Consider the following 18,281-nt stretch of genomic DNA (forward strand, 5'->3'; position numbering starts at 1 on the left):
CCTGGAGGGCAAAACCTCCTGGGTTTTCTCGAGTTGCGGCAGGTGCTCTCGACGTACGACGGGGACCTCGGGGACCCGCTCTGGTGGCCTCAGGAAAGGCCAGTCCCCATGCGAGTTCCTCGGGGGCCTCTCGGATTCCTCTCCCGTCGATGCCGGGGCCTAAGTCCTTGTGTGAAGTCGGGGCCGGAACCTGAGGATTCCTCTCCAGTGCTGACATGGATCTTGGGGTACTTCTGGAGTCTCCCCAGGGGAGTCAGTTCTCGTCTCGAATGCGGGCATGCACTTGCGCTTTCCTCCAGAGTGGTAGCAGCAGTGTCACGCAGTCCGTCGCGTGGATCAAAGGATCTATGGTTTTCCCTCGAGTCTTTCCCACGAGGCTTTCCCACGAGGCTTTCCCACAGGGCTGTCCCACGTGCACACGTGGTGGGAGTCGATCCTCGGGTTGAACGTCAAGGCAGTGCAGGGAAAACAGGTTCCTCTGTAATGGACTGACACATCTGGTGGACTCTTGGAATGGTGGCATGACCCTGGAGTTCCTCTCGCCTTTCCTGTGGAGAGCGACTCCTCTTGAGATGCGACGGGAACGCCGGGAATTCTTTCCCTACGAAACAGGGAAAGGATCCCTCATCTCGAGCTAGGAGGCGGAAACGGGTCTCCCCTGGATGTGTGCGGGACACCACGTGTTTCCTCTCGAGTGCAGACTGGTATGTCGGGGAACTTCTTGAGTTGAAGCAAGGTTGTGAAGGACCCTTTGAAAGTTCCAGTGGTTAGATGTGATTGGCCTCGATAAGCCTCAGCGGAAATGGGCCTCATCTCGCCTGGAGGGCAAAACCTCCTGGATTTTCTCGAGTTGCGGCAGGTGCTCTGGACTTACGACGGGGACCTCAGGGACCCGCTCTGGTGGCCTCAGGAAAGGCCAGTCCCCATGCGAGTTCCTCGGGGGCCTCTCGGGATTCCTCTCCCGTCGATGCCGGGGCCTAAGACCTTGTGTGGAGTCGGGGCCGGAACCTGAGGATTCCTCTCCAGTGCTGACATGGATCTTGGGGTACTTCTGGAGTCTCCCCAGGGGAGTCAGTCCTCGTCTCGAATGCGGGCATGCACTTGTGCTTTCCTCCAGAGCGGTAGCAGCAGTGTCACGCAGTCGGCCGCGTGGATCAAAGGATCTATGGTTTTCCCTCGAGTCTTTCCCACGAGGCTTTCCCACGAGGCTCTCCCACAGGGCTGTCCCACGTGCACACGTGGTGGGAGTCGATCCTCGGCTTGAACGTCAAGGCAGTGCAGGGAAAACAGGTTCCTCTGGAATGGACTGAAACATCTGGGGGACTCTTGGAATGGTGGCACGACCCTGGAGTTCCTCTCGCCTTTCCTGTGGAGAGCGCCTCCTCTTGAGATGCGATGGGAACGCCGGGAATTCTTTCCCTACGAAACAGGGAAAGGATCCCTCATCTCGAGTTAGGAGGCGGAAACGGGGCTCCCCTGGATGTGTGCGGGACCCCACGTGCTTCCTCTCGAGTGGAGACGGGTATGTCGGGGAACTTCTTGAGTTGCAGCAAGGGTGTGAAGGACACCTTGGAAGTTCCAGTGGTTAGATGTGATTGGCCTCGAGAAGCCTCAGCGGAAATGGGCCTCATCTCGCCTGGAGGGCAAAACCTCCTGGATTTTCTCGAGTTGCGGCAGGTGCTCTCGACTTACGACGGGGACCTCAGGGACCCGATCTGGTGCCCCCAGGAAAGGCCAGTCCCCATGCGAGTTCCTCGGGGGCCTCTCGGGATTCCTCTCCCGTCGATGCCGGGGCCTAAGTCCTTGTGTGGAGTCGGGGCCGGAACCTGAGTATTCCTCTCCAGTGCTGACATGGATCTTGGGGTACTTCTGGAGTCTCCCCAGGGGAGTCAGTCCTCGTCTCGAATGCGGGCATGCACTTGCGCTTTCCTCCAGAGTGGTAGCAGCAGTGTCACGCAGTCCGCCGCGTGGATCAAAGGATCTATGGTTTTACCTCGAGTCTTTCCCACGAGGCTTTCCCACGAGGCTTTCCCACAGGGCTGTCCCACGTGCACACGTGGTGGGAGTCGATCCTCGGCTTGAACGTCAAGGCAGTGCAGGGAAAACAGGTTCCTCTGGAATGGACTGACACATCTGGGGGACTCTTGGAATTGTGGCATGACCCTGCAGTTCCTCTCGCCTTTCCTGTGGAGAGCGCCTCCTCTTGAGATGCGACGGGAACTCCGGGAATTCTTTCCCTACGAAACAGGGAAAGGATCCCTCATCTCGAGCTAGGAGGCGGAAACGGGGCTCCCCTGGATGTGTGCGGGACACTACGTGCTTCCTCTCGAGTGGAGACGGGTATGTCGGGGATCTTCTTGAGTTGCAGCAAGGGTGTGAAGGACCCTTTGAAAGTTCCAGTGGTTAGATGTGATTGGCCTCGAGAAGCCTCAGCGGAAATGGGCCTCATCTCTCCTGGAGGGCAAAACCTCCTGGATTTTCTCGAGTTGCGGCAGGTGCTCTCGACTTACGACGGGGACCTCAGGGACCCGCTCTGGTGGCCTTAGGAAAGGCCAGTCCCCCTGCGAGTTCCTCGGGGGCCTCTCGGGATTCCTCTCCCGTCGATGCCGGGGCCTAAGACCTTGTGTGGAGTCGGGGCCGGAACCTGAGGATTCCTCTCCAGTGCTGACATGGATCTTGGGGTACTTCTGGAGTCTCCCCAGGGGAGTCAGTCCTCGTCTCGAATGCGGGCATGCACTTGCGCTTTCCTCCAGAGCGGTAGCAGCAGTGTCACACAGTCCGCCGCGTGGATCAAAGGATCTATGGTTTTCCCTCGAGTCTTTCCCACGAGGCTTTCCCACGAGGCTTTCCCACAGGGCTGTCCCACGTGCACACGTGGTGGGAGTCGATCCTCGGCTTGAACGTCAAGGCAGTGCAGGGAAAACAGGTTCCTCTGGAATGGACTGACACATCTGGGGGACTCTTGGAATGGTGGCACGACCCTGGAGTTCCTCTCGCCTTTCCTGTGGAGAGCGCCTCCTCTTGAGATGCGACGGGAACGCCGGGAATTCTTTCCCTACGAAACAGGGAAAGGATCCCTCATCTCGAGCTAGGAGGCTTAAACGGGGCTCCCCTGGATGTGTGCGGGACCCCACGTGCTTCCTCTCGAGTGGAGACGGGTATGTCGGGGAACTTCTTGAGTTGCAGCAAGGGTGTGAAGGACCCTTTGGATGTTCCAGTGGTTAGATGTGATTGGCCTCGAGAAGCCTCAGCGGAAATGGGCCTCATCTCGCCTGGAGGGCAAAACCTCCTGGATTTTCTCGAGTTGCGGCAGGTGCTCTCGACTTACGACGGGGACCTCAGGGACCCGCTCTGGTGGCGTCAGGAAAGGCCAGTCCCCATGCGAGTTCCTCGGGGGCCTCTCGGGATTCCTCTCCCGTCGATGCCGGGGCCTAAGACCTTGTGTGGAGTCGGGGCCGGAACCTGAGGATTCCTCTCCAGTGCTGACATGGATCTTGGGGTACTTCTGGAGTCTCCCCAGGGGAGTCAGTCCTCGTCTCGAATGCGGGCATGCACTTGCGCTTTCCTCCAGAGCGGTAGCAGCAGTGTCACGCAGTCCGCCACGTGGATCAAAGGATCTATGGTTTTCCCTCGAGTCTTTCCCAGGAGGCTTTCCCACGAGGCTTTCCCACAGGGCTGTCTCACGTGCACACGTGGTGGGAGTCGATCCTCGGCTTGAACGTCAAGGCAGTGCAGGGAAAACAGGTTCCTCTGGAATGGACTGACACATCTGGGGGACTCTTGGAATGGTGTCTCGACCCTGGAGTTCCTCTCGCCTTTCCTGTGGAGAGCGCCTCCTCTTGAGATGCGACGGGAACTCCGGGAATTCTTTCCCTACGAAAGAGGGAAAGGATCCCTCATCTCGAGCTAGGAGGCGGAAACGGGGCTCCCCTGGATGTGTGCGGGACACCACGTGCTTCCTCTCGAGTGCAAACTGGTATGTCGGGGAACTTCTGGAGTTGCAGCAAGGGTGTGAAGGACCCTTTGAAAGTTCCAGTGGTTAGATGTGATTGGCCTCGAGAAGCCTCAGCGGAAATGGGCCTCATCTCGCCTGGAGGGCAAAACCTCCTGGATTTTCTCGAGTTGCGGCAGGTGCTCTCGACTTACGACGGGGACCTCAGGGACCCGCTCTGGTGGCGTCAGGAAAGGCCAGTCCCCATGCGAGTTCCTCGGGGGCCTCTCGGGATTCCTCTCCCGTCGATGCCGGGGCCTAAGACCTTGTGTGGAGTCGGGGCCGGAACCTGAGGATTCTTCTCCAGTGCTGACATGGATCTTGGGGTACTTCTGGAGTCTCCCCAGGGGAGTCAGTCCTCGTCTCGAATGCGGGCATGCACTTGCGCTTTCCTCCAGAGCGGTAGCAGCAGTGTCACGCAGTCCGCCACGTGGATCAAAGGATCTATGGTTTTCCCTCGAGTCTTTCCCAGGAGGCTTTCCCACGAGGCTTTCCCACAGGGCTGTCTCACGTGCACACGAGGTGGGAGTCGATCCTCGGCTTGAACGTCAAGGCAGTGCAGGGAAAACAGGTTCCTCTGGAATGGACTGACCCATCTGGGGGACTCTTGGAATGGTGTCTCGACCCTGGAGTTCCTCTCGCCTTTCCTGTGGAGAGCGCCTCCTCTTGAGATGCGACGGGAACTCCGGGAATTCTTTCCCTACGAAACAGGGAAAGGATCCCTCATCTCGAGCTAGGAGGCGGAACCGGGGCTCCCCTGGATGTGTGCGGGACACCACGTGCTTCCTCTCGAGTGCAAACTGGTATGTCGGGGAACTTCTTGAGTTGCAGCAAGGGTGTGAAGGACCCTTTGAAAGTTCCAGTGGTTAGATGTGATTGGCCTCGAGAAGCCTCAGCGGAAATGGGCCTCATCTCGCCTGGAGGGCAAAACCTCCTGGATTTTCTCGAGTTGCGGCAGGTGCTCTCGACTTACAACGGGGACCTCAGGGACCCGCTCTGGTGGCCTCAGGAAAGGCCAGTCCCCATGCGAGTTCCTCGGGGGCCTCTCGGGATTCCTCTCCCGTCGATGCCGGGGCCTACGACCTTGTGTTGAGTTGGGGCCGGAACCTGAGGATTCCTCTCCAGTGCTGACATGGATCTTGGGGTACTTCTGGAGTCTCCCCAGGGGAGTCAGTCCTCGTCTCGAATGCGGGCATGCACTTGCGCTTTCCTCCAGAGCGGTAGCAGCAGTATCACGCAGTCCGCCGCGTGGATAAAAGGATCTATGGTTTTCCCTCGAGTCTTTCCCACGAGGCTTTCCCACGAGGCTTTCCCACAGGGCTGTCCCACGTGCACACGTGGTGGGACTCGATCCTCGGCTTGAACGTCAAGGCAGTGCAGGGAAAACAGGTTCCTCTGGAATGGACTGACACATCTGGGGGACTCTTGGAATGGTGGCACGACCGTGGAGTTCCTCTCGCCTTTCCTGTGGAGAGCGCCTCCTCTTGAGATGCGACGGGAACGCCGGGAATTCTTTCCCTACGAAACAGGGAAAGGATCCCTCATCTCAAGCTAGGAGGCGGAAACGGGTCTCCCCTGGATGTGTGCGGGACCCCACGTGCTTCCTCTCGAGTGGAGACGGGTATGTCGGGGAACTTCTTGAGTTGCAGCAAGAGTGTGAAGGACCCTTTGGAAGTTCCAGTGGTGAGATGTGATTGGCCTCGAGAAACCTCAGCGGAAATGGGCCTCATTTCGCATGGAGGGCAAAACCTCCTGGATTTTCTCGAGTTGCGGCAGGTGCTCTCGACTTACGACGGGGACCTCAGGGACCCGCTCTGGTGGCCTCAGGAAAGGCCAGTCCCCATGCGAGTTCCTCGGGGGCCTCTGGGGATTCCTCTCCCGTCGATGCCGGGGCCTAAGACCTTGTGTGGAGTCGGGGCCGGAACCTGAGGATTCCTCTCCAGTGCTGACATGGATCTTGGGGTACTTCTGGAGTCTCCCCAGGGGAGTCAGTCCTCGTCTCGAATGCGGGCATGCACTTGCGCTTTCCTCCAGAGCGGTAGCAGCAGTGTCACGCAGTCCGCCGCGTGGATCAAAGGATCTATGGTTTTCCCTCGAGTCTTTCCCACGAGGCTTTCCCACGAGGCTTTCCCACAGGGCTGTCCCACATGCACACGTGGTGGGAGTCGATACTCGGCTTGAACGTCAAGGCAGTGCAGGGAAAACAGGTTCCTCTGGAATGGACTGACACATCTGGGGGACTCTTGGAATGGTGTCTCGACCCTGGAGTTCCTCTCGCCTTTCCTGTGGAGAGCGCCTCCTCTTGAGATGCGACGGGAACGCCGGGAATTCTTTCCCTACGAAACAGGGAAAGGATCCCTCATCTCGAGCTAGGAGGCGGAAACGGGGCTCCCCTGGATGTGTGCGGGACACCACGTGCTTCCTCTCGAGTGCAGACGGGTATGTCGGGGAACTTCTTGAGTTGCAGCAAGGGTGTGAAGGACCCTTTGGAAGTTCCAGTGGTTAGATGTGATTGGCCTCTAGAAGCCTCAGCGGAAATGGGCCTCATCTCGCCTGGAGGGCAAAACCTCCTGGATTTTCTCTAGTTGCGGCAGGTGCTCTCGACTTATGACCGGGACCTCAGGGACCCGCTCTGGTGGCCTCAGGAAAGGCCAGTCCCCATGCGAGTTCCTCGGGGGCCTCTCGGGATTCCTCTCCCGTGGATGCCGGGGCCTAAGACCTTGTGTGGAGTCGGGGCCGGAACCTGAGGATTCCTCTCCAGTGCTGACATGGATCTTGGGGTACTTCTGGAGTCTCCCCAGGGGAGTCAGTCCTCGTCTCGAATGCGGGCATGCACTTGCGCTTTCCTCCATAGCGGTAGCAGCAGTGTCACGCAGTCCGCCGCGTGGATCAAAGGATTTATGGTTTTCCCTCGAGTCTTTCCCACGAGGCTTTCCCACGAGGCTTTCCCACAGGGCTGTCCCACGTGCACACGTGGTGGGAGTCGATCCTCGGCTTGAACGTCAAGGCAGTGCAGGGAAAACAGGTTCCTCTGGAATGGACTCACACATCTGGGGGACTCTTGGAATGGTGGCACGACCCTGGAGTTCCTCTCGCCTGTCCTGTGGAGAGCGCCTCCTCTTGAGATGCGACGGGAACGCCGGGAATTCTTTCCCTACGAAACAGGGAAAGGATCCCTCATCTCGAGCTAGGAGGCGGAAACGGGGCTCCCCTGGATGTGTGCGGGACACCACGTGCTTCCTCTCGAGTGGAGACGGGTATGTCGGGGAACTTCTTGAGTTGCAGCAAGGGTGTGAAGGACCCTTTTGAAGTTCCAGTGGTTAGATGTGATTGGCCTCGAGAAGCCTCAGCGGAAATGGGCCTCATCTCGCCTGGAGGGCAAAACCTCCTGGATTTTCTCGAGTTGCGGCAGGTGCTCTCGACTTACGACGGGGACCTCAGGGACCTGCTCTGGTGGCCTCAGGAAAGGCCAGTCCCCATGCGAGTTCCTCGGGGGCCTCTCGGGATTCCTCTCCCGTCGATGCCGGGGCCTACGACCTTGTGTGGAGTTGGGGCCGGAACCTGAGGATTCCTCTCCAGTGCTGACATGGATCTTGGGGTACTTCTGGAGTCTCCCCAGGGGAGTCAGTCCTCGTCTCGAATGCGGGCATGCACTTGCGCTTTCCTCCAGAGCGGTAGCAGCAGTGTCACGCAGTCCTCCGCGTGGATCAAAGGATCTATGGTTTTGCCTCGAGTCTTTCCCACGAGGCTTTCCCACGAGGCTTTCCCACAGGGCTGTCCCACGTGCACACGTGGTGGGAGTCGATCCTCAGCTTGAACGTCAAGGCAGTGCAGGGAAAACAGGTTCCTCTGGAATGGACTGACACATCTGGGGGACTCTTGGAATGGTGGCACGACCCTGGAGTTCCTCTCGCCTTTCCTGTGGAGAGCGCCTCCTCTTGAGATGCGACGGGAACGCCGGGAATTCTTTCCCTACGAAACAGGGAAAGGATCCCTCATCTCGAGCAAGGAGGCGGAAACGGGGCTCCCCTGGATGTGTGCGGGACACCACGTGCTTCCTCTCGAGTGCAGACGGGTATGTCGGGGAACTTCTTAAGTTGCAGCAAGGGTGTGAAGGACCCATTGGAAGTTCCAGTGGTTAGATGTTATTGGCCTCGAAAAGCCTCAGCGGAAATGGGCCTCATCTCGCCTGGAGAGCAAAACCTCCTGGATTTTCTCGAGTTGCGGCAGGTGCTCTCGACTTTCGACGGGGACCTCAGGGACCCGCTCTGGTGGCCTCAGGAAAGGCCAGTCCCCATGCGAATTCCTCGGGGGCCTCTCGGGATTCCACTCCCGTCGATGCCGGGGCCTAAGACCTTGTGTGGAGTCGGGGCCGGAACCTGAGGATTCCTCTCCAGTGCTGACATGGATCTTGGGGTACTTCTGGAGTCTCCCCAGGGGAGTCCGTCCTCGTCTCGAATGCGGGCATGCACTTGCGCTTTCCTCCAGAGCGGTAGCAGCAGTGTCACGCAGTCCGCCGCGTGGAGCAAAGGATCTATGGTTTTCCCTCGAGTCTTTCCCACGAGGCTTTCCCACGAGGCTTTCCCACAGGGCTGTCCCATGTGCACACGTGGTGGGAGTCGGTCCTCGGCTTGAACGTCAAGGCAGTGCAGGGAAAACAGGTTCCTCTGGAATGGACTGACACATCTGGGGGACTCTTGGAATGGTGTCACGACCCTGGAGTTCCTCTCGCCTGTCCTGTGGAGAGCGCCTCCTCTTGAGATGCGACGGGAACGCCGGGAATTCTTTCCCTACGAAACAGGGAAAGGATCCCTCATCTCGAGCTAGGAGGCGGAAACGGGGCTCCCCTGGATGTGTGCGGGACCCCACGTGCTTCCTCTCGAATGGAGACGGGTATGTCGGGGAACTTCTTGAGTTGCAGCAAGGGTGTGAAGGACCCTTTGGAAGTTCCAGTGGTTAGACGTGATTGGCCTCGAGAAGCCTCAGCGGAAATGGGCCTCATCTCGCCTGGAGGGCAAAACCTCCTGGATTTTCTCGAGTTGCGGCAGGTGCTCTCGACTTACGACGGGGACCTCAGGGACCTGCTCTGGTGGCCTCAGGAAAGGCCAGTCCCCATGCGAGTTCCTCGGGGGCCTCTCGGGATTCCTCTCCCGTCGATGCCGGGGCCTACGACCTAGTGTGGAGTTGGGGCCGGAACGTGAGGATTCCTCTCCAGTGCTGACATGGATCTTGGGGTACTTCTGGAGTCTCCCCAGGGGAGTCAGTCCTCGTCTCGAATGCGGGCATGCACTTGCGCTTTCCTCCAGAGCGGTAACAGCAGTGTCACGCAGTCCGCCGCGTGGATCAAAGGATCTATGGTTTTGCCTCGAGTCTTTCCCACGAGGCTTTCCCACGAGGCTTTCCCACAGGGCTGTCCCACGTGCACACGTGGTGGGAGTCGATCCTCGGCTTGAACGTCAAGGCAGTGCAGGGAAAACAGGTTCCTCTGGAATGGACTGACACATCTGGGGGACTCTTGGAATGGTGGCACGACCCTGGAGTTCCTCTCGCCTTTCCTGTGGAGAGCGCCTCCTCTTGAGATGCGACGGGAACGCCGGGAATTCTTTCCCTACGAAACAGGGAAAGGATCCCTCATCTCGAGCTAGGAGGCGGAAACGGGGCTCCCCTGGATGTGTGCGGGACACCACGTGCTTCCTCTCGAGTGGAGACGGGTAAGTCGGGGAACTTCTTGAGTTGCAGCAAGGGTGTGAAGGACCCTTTGGAAGTTCCAGTGGTTAGACGTGATTGGCCTCGAGAAGCCTCAGCGGAAATGGGCCTCATCACGCCTGGAGGGCAAAACCTTCTGGATTTTCTCGAGTTGCGGCAGGTGCTCTCGACTTACGACGGGGACCTCAGGGACCCGCTCTGGTGGCCTCAGGAAAGGCCAGTCCCCATGCGAGTTCCTCGGGGGCCTCTCGGGATTCCTCTCCCGTCGATGCCGGCGCCGAAGACCTTGTGTGGAGTCGGGGCCGGAACCTGAGGATTCCTCTCCAGTGCTGACATGGATCTTGGGGTACTTCTGGAGTCTCCCCAGGGGAGTCAGTCCTCGTCTCGAATGCGGGCATGCACTTGCACTTTCCTTCAGAGCGGTAACAGCAGTGTCACGCAGTCCGCCGCATGGATCAAAGGATCTATGGTTTTCCCTCGAGTCTTTCCCACGAGGCTTTCCCACGAGGCTTTCCCACAGGGCTGTCCCACGTGCACACGTGGTGGGAGTCGATCCTCGGCTTGAACATCAAGGCAGTGCAGGGAAAACAGGTTCCTCTGGAATGGACTGACACATCTGGGGGACTCTTGGAATGGTGTCACGACCCTGGAGTTCCTCTCGCCTTTCCTGTGGAGAGCGCCTCCTCTTGAGATGCGACGGGAACGCCGGGAATTCTTTCCCTACGAAACAGGGAAAGGATCCCTCATCTCGAGCTAGGAGGCGGAAACGGGGCTCCCCTGGATGTGTTCGGGACCCCACGTGCTTCCTCTCGAGTGGAGACGGGTATGTCGGGGAACTTCTTGAGTTGCAGCAATGGTGTGAAGGACCCTTTTGAAGTTCCAGTGGTTAGATGTGATTGGCCTCGAGAAGCCTCAGCGGAAATGGGCCTCATCTCGCCTGGAGGGCAAAACCTCCTGGATTTTCTCGAGTTGCGGCAGGTGCTCTCGACTTACGACGGGGACCTCAGGGACCCGCTCTGGTGGCCTCAGGAAAGGCCAGTCCCCATGCGAGTTCCTCGGGGGCCTCTGGGGATTCCTCTCCCGTCGATGCCGGGGCCTAAGACCTTGTGTGGAGTCGGGGCCGGAACCTGAGGATTCCTCTCCAGTGCTGACATGGATCTTGGGGTACTTCTGGAGTCTCCCCAGGGGAGTCAGTCCTCGTCTCGAATGCGGGCATGCACTTACGCTTTCCTCCAGAGCGGTAGCAGCATTGTCACGCAGTCCACCGCGTGGATCAAAGGATCTATGGTTTTCCCTCGAGTCTTTCCCACGAGGCTTTCCCACGAGGCTTTCCCTCAGGGCTGTCCCACGTGCACTCGTGGTGGGAGTCGATCCTCGGTTGAACGTCAAGGCAGTGCAGGGAAAACAGGTTCCTCTGGAATGGACTGACACATCTGGGGGACTCTTGGAATGGTGGCACGACCCTGGAGTTCCTCTCGCCTTTCCTGTGGAGAGCGCCTCCTCTTGAGATGCGACGGGAACGCCGGGAATTCTTTCCCTACGAAACAGGGAAAGGATCCCTCATCTCGAGCTAGGAGGCGGAAACGGGGCTCACCTGGATGTGTGCGGGACCCACGTGCTTCCTCTCGAGTGGAGACGGGTATGTTCGGGAACTTCTTGAGTTGCAGCAAGGTTGTGAAGGACCCTTTGGAAGTTCCAGTGGTTAGACGTGATTAGCGTCGAGAAGCCTCAGCGGAAATGGGCCTCATCGCGCCTGGAGGGCAAAACCTCCTGGATTTTCTCGAGTTGCGGCAGGTGCTCTCGACTTACGACGGGGACCTCAGGGACCCGCTCTGGTGGCCTCAGGAAAGGCCAGTCCCCATGCGAGTTCCTCGGGGGCCTCTGCGGATTCCTCTCCCGTCGATGCCGGGGCCTAAGACCTTGTGTGGAGTCGGGGCCGGAACCTGAGGATTCCTCTCCAGTGCTGACATGGATCTTGGGGTACTTCTGGAGTCTCCCCAGGGGAGTCAGTCCTCGTCTCGAATGCGGGCATGCACTTGCGCTTTCCTCCAGAGCGGCAGCAGCAGTGTCACGCAGTCCGCCGCGTGGAACAAAGGATCTATGGTTTTCCCTCGAGTCTTTCCCACGAGGCTTTCCCACGAGGCTTTCCCACAGGGCTGTCCCACGTGCACACGTGGTGGGAGTGGATCCTCGGCTTGAACGTCAAGGCAGTGCAGGGAAAACAGGTTCCTCTGGAATGGACTGACACATCTGGGGGACTCTTGGAATGGTGGCAGGACCCTGGAGTTCCTCTCGCCTTTCCTGTGGAGAGCGCCTCCTCTTGAGATGCGACGGGAACGCCGGGAATTCTTTCCCTACGAAACAGGGAAAGGATCCCTCATCTCGAGCTAGGAGGCGGAAACGGGGCTCCCCTGGATGTGTGCGCTACCCCACGTGCTTCCTCTCGAGTGGAGACGGTTATGTCGGGGAACTTCTTGAGTTGCAGCAAGGGTGTGAAGGACCCTTTGGAAGTTCCAGTGGTTAGATGTGATTGGCCTCGAGAAGCCTCAGCGGAAATGGGCCTCATCTCGCCTGGAGGGCAAAACCTCCTGGATTTTCTCGAGTTGCGGCAGGTGCTCTCGACTTACGACGGGGACCTCAGGGACCCGCTTTGGTGGCCTCAGGAAAGGCCAGTCCCTATGAGAGTTCCTCGGGGGCCTATCGGGATTCCTCTCCCGTCGATGCCGGGGCCTAAGACCTTGTGTGGAGTCGGGGCCGGAACCTGAGGATTCCTCTCCAGTGCTGACATGGATCTTGGGGTACTTCTGGAGTCTCCCCAGGGGAGTCAGTCCTCGTCTCGAATGCGGGCATGCACTTGCGCTTTCCTCCAGAGCGGTAGCAGCAGTGTCACGCAGTCCGCCGCGTGGATCAAAGGATCTATGGTTTTGCCTCGAGTCTTTCCCACGAGGCTTTCCCACGAGGCTTTCCCACAGGGCTGTCCCACGTGCACACGTGGTGGGAGTCGATCCTCGGCTTGAACGACAAGGCAGTGCAGGGAAAACAGGTTCCTCTGGAATGGACTGACACATCTGGGGGACTCTTGGAATGGTGGTACGACCCTGGAGTTCCTCTCGCCTTTCCTGTGGAGAGCGCCTCCTCTTGAGATGCGACGGGAACGCCGGGAATTCTTTCCCTACGAAACAGGGAAAGGATCCCTCATCTCGAGCTAGGAGGCGGAAACGGGGCTCCCCTGGATGTGTGCGGGACCCACGTGCTTCCTCTCGAGTGGAGACGGGTATGTCGGGGAACTTCTTGAGTTGCAGCAAGGGTGTGAAGGACCCTTTGGAAGTTCCAGTGGTTAGATGTGATTGGTCTCGAGAAGCCTCAGCGGAAATGGGCCTCATCTCGCCTGGAGGGCAAAACCTCCTGGATTTTATCGAGTTGCGGCAGGTGCTCTCGGCTTACGACGGGGACCTCAGGGAACCGCTCTGGTGGCCTCAGGAAAGGCCAGTCCCCATGCGAGTTCCTCGGGGGCCTCTGGGGATTCCTCTCCCGTCGATGCCGGGGCCTAAGACCTTGTGTGGAGTCGGGGCCGGAACCTGAGGATTCCTCTCCAGTGCTGACATGGATCTTGGGGTACTTCTGGAGTCTCCCCAGGGGAGTCAGTCCTCGTCTCGAATGCGGGCATGCACTTGCGCTTTCCTCCAGAGCGGTAGCAGCAGTGTCACGCAGTCCGCCGCGTGGATCAAAGAATCTATGGTTTTCCCTCGTGTCTTTCCCACGAAACTTTCCCACGAGGCTTTCCCAAAGGGCTGTCCCACGTGCACACGTGGTGGGAGTCGATCCTCGGCTTGAACGTCAAGGCCGTGCAGGGAAAACAGGTTCCTCTGGAATGGACTGACACATCTGGGGGACTCTTGGAATGGTGGCACGACCCTGGAGTTCCTCTCGCCTTTCCTGTGGAGAGCGCCTCCTCTTGAGATGCGACGGGAACGCCGGGAATTCTTTCCCTACGAAACAGGGAAAGGATCCCTCATCTCGAGCTAGGAGGCGGAAACGGGGCTCCCCTGGATGTGTGCGGGACCCACGTGCTTCCTCTCGAGTGGAGACGGGTATGTCGGGGAACTTCTTGAGTTGCAGCAATGGTGTGAAGGACCCTTTGGAAGTTCCAGTGGTTAGATGTGATTGGCCTCGAGAAGCCTCAGCGGAAATGGGCCTCATCTCGCCTGGAGGGCAAAACCTCCTGGATTTTCTCGAGTTGCTTCAGGTGCTCTCGACTTACGACGGGAACCTCAGGGACCAGCTCTGGTGGCCTCAGGAAAGGCCAGTCCCTATGCGAGTTCCTCGGGGGCCTATCGGGATTCCTCTCCCGTCGATGCCGGGGCCTAAGACCTTGTGTGGAGTCGGGGCCGGAACCTGAGGATTCCTCTCCAGTGCTGACATGGATCTTGGGGTACTTCTGGAGTCTCCCCAGGGGAGTCAGTCCTCGTCTCGAATGCGGGCATGCACTTGCGCTTTCCTCCAGAGCGGTAGCAGCAGTGTCACGCAGTCCGCCGCGTGGATCAAAGGATCTATGGTTTTCCCTCGAGTCTTTCCCACGAGGCTTTCCCACGAGGCTTTCCCACAGGGCTGTCCCACGTGCACACGTGGTGGGAGTCGATCCTCGGCTTGAACGTCAAGGCAGTGCAGGGAAAACAGGTTCCTCTGGAATGGACTGACACATCTGGGGGACTCTTGGAATGGTGGCACGACCCTGGAGTTCCTCTCGCCTTTCCTGTGGAGAGCGCCTCGTCTTGAGATGTGACGGGAACGCCGGGAATTCTTTCCCTACGAAACAGGGAAAGGATCCCTCATCTCGAGCTAGGAGGCGGAAACGGGGCTCCCCTGGATGTGTGCGGGACCCCACGTGCTTCCTCTCGAGTGGAGACGGGTATGTCGGGGAACTTCTTGAGTTGCAGCAAGGGTGTGAAGGACCCTTTGGAAGTTCCAGTGGTTAGATGTGATTGGCCTCGAGAAGCCTCAGCGGAAATGGGCCTCATCTCGCCTGGAGGGCAAAACCTCCTGGATTTTCTCGAGTTGCGGCAGGTGCTCTCGACTTACGACGGGGACCTCAGGGAACCGCTCTGGTGGCCTCAGGAAAGGCCAGTCCCCATGCGAGTTCCACGGGGGCCTCTCGGGATTCTTCTCCCGTCGATGCCGGGGCCTAAGACCTTGTGTGGAGTCAGGCCGGAACCTGAGGATTCCTCTCCAGTGCTGACATGGATCTTGGGGTACTTCTGGAGTCTCCCCAGGGGAGTCAGTCCTCGTCTCGAATGCGGGCATGCACTTGCGCTTTCCTCCAGAGCGGTAGCAGCAGTGTCACGCAGTCCGCCGCGTGGATCAAAGAATCTATGGTTTTCCCTCGTGTCTTTCCCACGAGGCTTTCCCACGAGGCTTTCCCACAGGGCTGTCCCACGTGCACACGTGGTGGGAGTCGATCCTCGGCTTGAACGTCAAGGCAGTGCAGGGAAGACAGGTTCCTCTGGAATGGACTGACACATCTGGGGGACTCTTGGAATGGTGTCACGACCCTGGAGTTCCTCTCCCCTGTCCTGTGGAGAGCGCCTCCTCTTGAGATGCGACGGGAACGCCGGGAATTCTTTCCCTACGAAACAGGGAAAGGATCCCTCATCTCGAGCTAGGAGGCGGAAACGGGGCTCCCCTGGATGTGTGCGGGACCCCACGTGCTTCCTCTCGAGTGGAGACGGGTATGTCGGGGAACTTCTTGAGTTGCAGCAAGGGTGTGAAGGACCCTTTGGAAGTTCCAGTGGTTAGACGTGATTGGCCTCGAGAAGCCTCAGCGGAAATGGGCCTCATCTCGCCTGGAGGGCAAAACCTCCTGGATTTTCTCGAGTTGCGGCAGGTGCTCTCGACTTACGACGGGGACCTCAGGGACCTGCTCTGGTGGCCTCAGGAAAGGCCAGTCCCCATGCGAGGTCCTCGGGGGCCTCTCGGGATTCCTCTCCCGTCGATGCCGGGGCCTACGACCTTGTGTGGAGTTGGGGCCGGAACGTGAGGATTCCTCTCCAGTGCTGACATGGATCTTGGGGTACTTCTGGAGTCTCCCCAGGGGAGTCAGTCCTCGTCTCGAATGCGGGCATGCACTTGCGCTTTCCTCCAGAGCGGTAACAGCAGTGTCACGCAGTCCGCCGCGTGGATCAAAGGATCTATGGTTTTGCCTCGAGTCTTTCCCACGAGGCTTTCCCACGAGGCTTTCCCACAGGGCTGTCCCACGTGCACACGTGGTGGGAGTCGATCCTCGGCTTGAACGTCAAGGCAGTGCAGGGAAAACAGGTTCCTCTGGAATGGACTGACACATCTGGTGGACTCTTGGAATGGTGGCACGACCCTGGAGTTCCTCTCGCCTTTCCTGTGGAGAGCGCCTCCTCTTGAGATGCGACGGGAACGCCGGGAATTCTTTCCCTACGAAACAGGGAAAGGATCCCTCATCTCGAGCTAGGAGGCGGAAACGGGGCTCCCCTGGATGTGTGCGGGACACCACGTGCTTCCTCTCGAGTGGAGACGGGTAAGTCGGGGAACTTCTTGAGTTGCAGCAAGGGTGTGAAGGACCCTTTGGAAGTTCCAGTGGTTAGATGTGATTGGCCTCGAGAAGCCTCAGCGGAAATGGGCCTCATCACGCCTGGAGGGCAAAACCTCCTGGATTTTCTCGAGTTGCGGCAGGTGCTCTCGACTTACGACGGGGACCTCAGGGACCCGCTCTGGTGGCCTCAGGAAAGGCCAGTCCCCATGCGAGTTCCTCGGGGGCCTCTCGGGATTCCTCTCCCGTCGATGGAGGGGCCTAAGACTTTGTGTGGAGTCGGGGCCGGAACCTGAGGATTCCTCTCCAGTGCTGACATGGATCTTGGGGTACTTCTGGAGTCTCCCCAGGGGAGTCAGTCCTCGTCTCGAATGCGGGCATGCACTTACGCTTTCCTCCAGAGCGGTAGCAGCATTGTCACGCAGTCCGCCGCGTGGATCAAAGGATCTATGGTTTTCCCTCGAGTCTTTCCCACGAGGCTTTCCCACGAGGCTTTCCCACAGGGCTGTCCCACGTGCACACGTGGTGGGAGTCGATCCTCGGCTTGAACGTCAAGGCAGTGCAGGGAAAACAGGTTCCTCTGGAATGGATTGACACATCTGGGGGACTCTAGGAATGGTGGCACGACCCTGGAGTTCCTCTCGCCTTTCCTGTGGAGAGCGCCTCGTCTTGAGATGTGACGGGAACGCCGGGAATTCTTTCCCTACGAAACAGGGAAAGGATCCCTCATCTCGAGCTAGGAGGCGGAAACGGGGCTCACCTGGATGTGTGCGGGACCCCACGTGCTTCCTCTCGAGTGGAGACGGGTATGTCGGGGAACTTCTTGAGTTGCAGCAAGGGTGTGAAGGACCCTTTGGAAGTTCCAGTGGTTAGATGTGATTGGCCTCGAGAAGCCTCAGCGGAAATGGGCCTCATCTCGCCTGGAGGGCAAAACCTTCTGGATTTTCTCGAGTTGCGGCAGGTGCTCTCGACTTACGACGGGGACCTCAGGGACCCGCTCTGGTTGCCTCAGGAAAGGCCAGTCCCCATGCGAGTTCCTCGGGGGCCTCTCGGGATTCTTCTCCCGTGGATGCCGGGGCCTAAGTCCTTGTGTGGAGTCGGGCCGGAACCTGAGGATTCCTCTCCAGTGCTGACATGGATCTTGGGGTACTTCTGGAGTCTCCCCAGGGGAGTCAGTCCTCGTCTCGAATGCGGGCATGCACTTGCGCTTTCCTCCAGAGCGGTAGCAGCAGTGTCACGCAGTCCGCCGCGTGGATCAAAGAATCTATGGTTTTCCCTCGAGTCTTTCCCACGAGGCTTTCCCACGAGGCTTTCCCACAGGGCTGTCCCACGTGCACTCGTGGTGGGAGTCGATCCTCGGTTGAACGTCAAGGCAGTGCAGGGAAAACAGGTTCCTCTGGAATGGACTGACACATCTGGGGGACTCTTGGAATGGTGGCACGACCCTGGAGTTCCTCTCGCCTTTCCTGTGGAGAGCGCCTCCTCTTGAGATGCGACGGGAACGCCGGGAATTCTTTCCCTACGAAACAGGGAAAGGATCCCTCATCTCGAGCTAGGAGGCGGAAACGGGGCTCACCTGGATGTGTGCGGGACCCACGTGCTTCCTCTCGAGTGGAGACGGGTATGTCGGGGAACTTCTTGAGTTGCAGCAAGGTTGTGAAGGACCCTTTGGAAGTTCCAGTGGTTAGACGTGATTAGCGTCGAGAAGCCTCAGCGGAAATGGGCCTCATCGCGCCTGGAGGGCAAAACCTCCTGGATTTTCTCGAGTTGCGGCAGGTGCTCTCGACTTACGACGGGGACCTCAGGGACCCGCTCTGGTGGCCTCAGGAAAGGCCAGTCCCCATGCGAGTTCCTCGGGGGCCTCTGGGGATTCCTCTCCCGTCGATGCCGGGGCCTAAGACCTTGTGTGGAGTCGGGGCCGGAACCTGAGGATTCCTCTCCAGTGCTGACATGGATCTTGGGGTACTTCTGGAGTCTCCCCAGGGGAGTCAGTCCTCGTCTCGAATGCGGGCATGCACTTGCGCTTTC

The sequence above is a fragment of the Ovis canadensis genome, chromosome 20 (genome assembly GCF_042477335.2).
Source record: "Ovis canadensis isolate MfBH-ARS-UI-01 breed Bighorn chromosome 20, ARS-UI_OviCan_v2, whole genome shotgun sequence".
In the NCBI taxonomy this organism is placed as follows: Eukaryota; Metazoa; Chordata; class Mammalia; order Artiodactyla; family Bovidae; genus Ovis; species Ovis canadensis.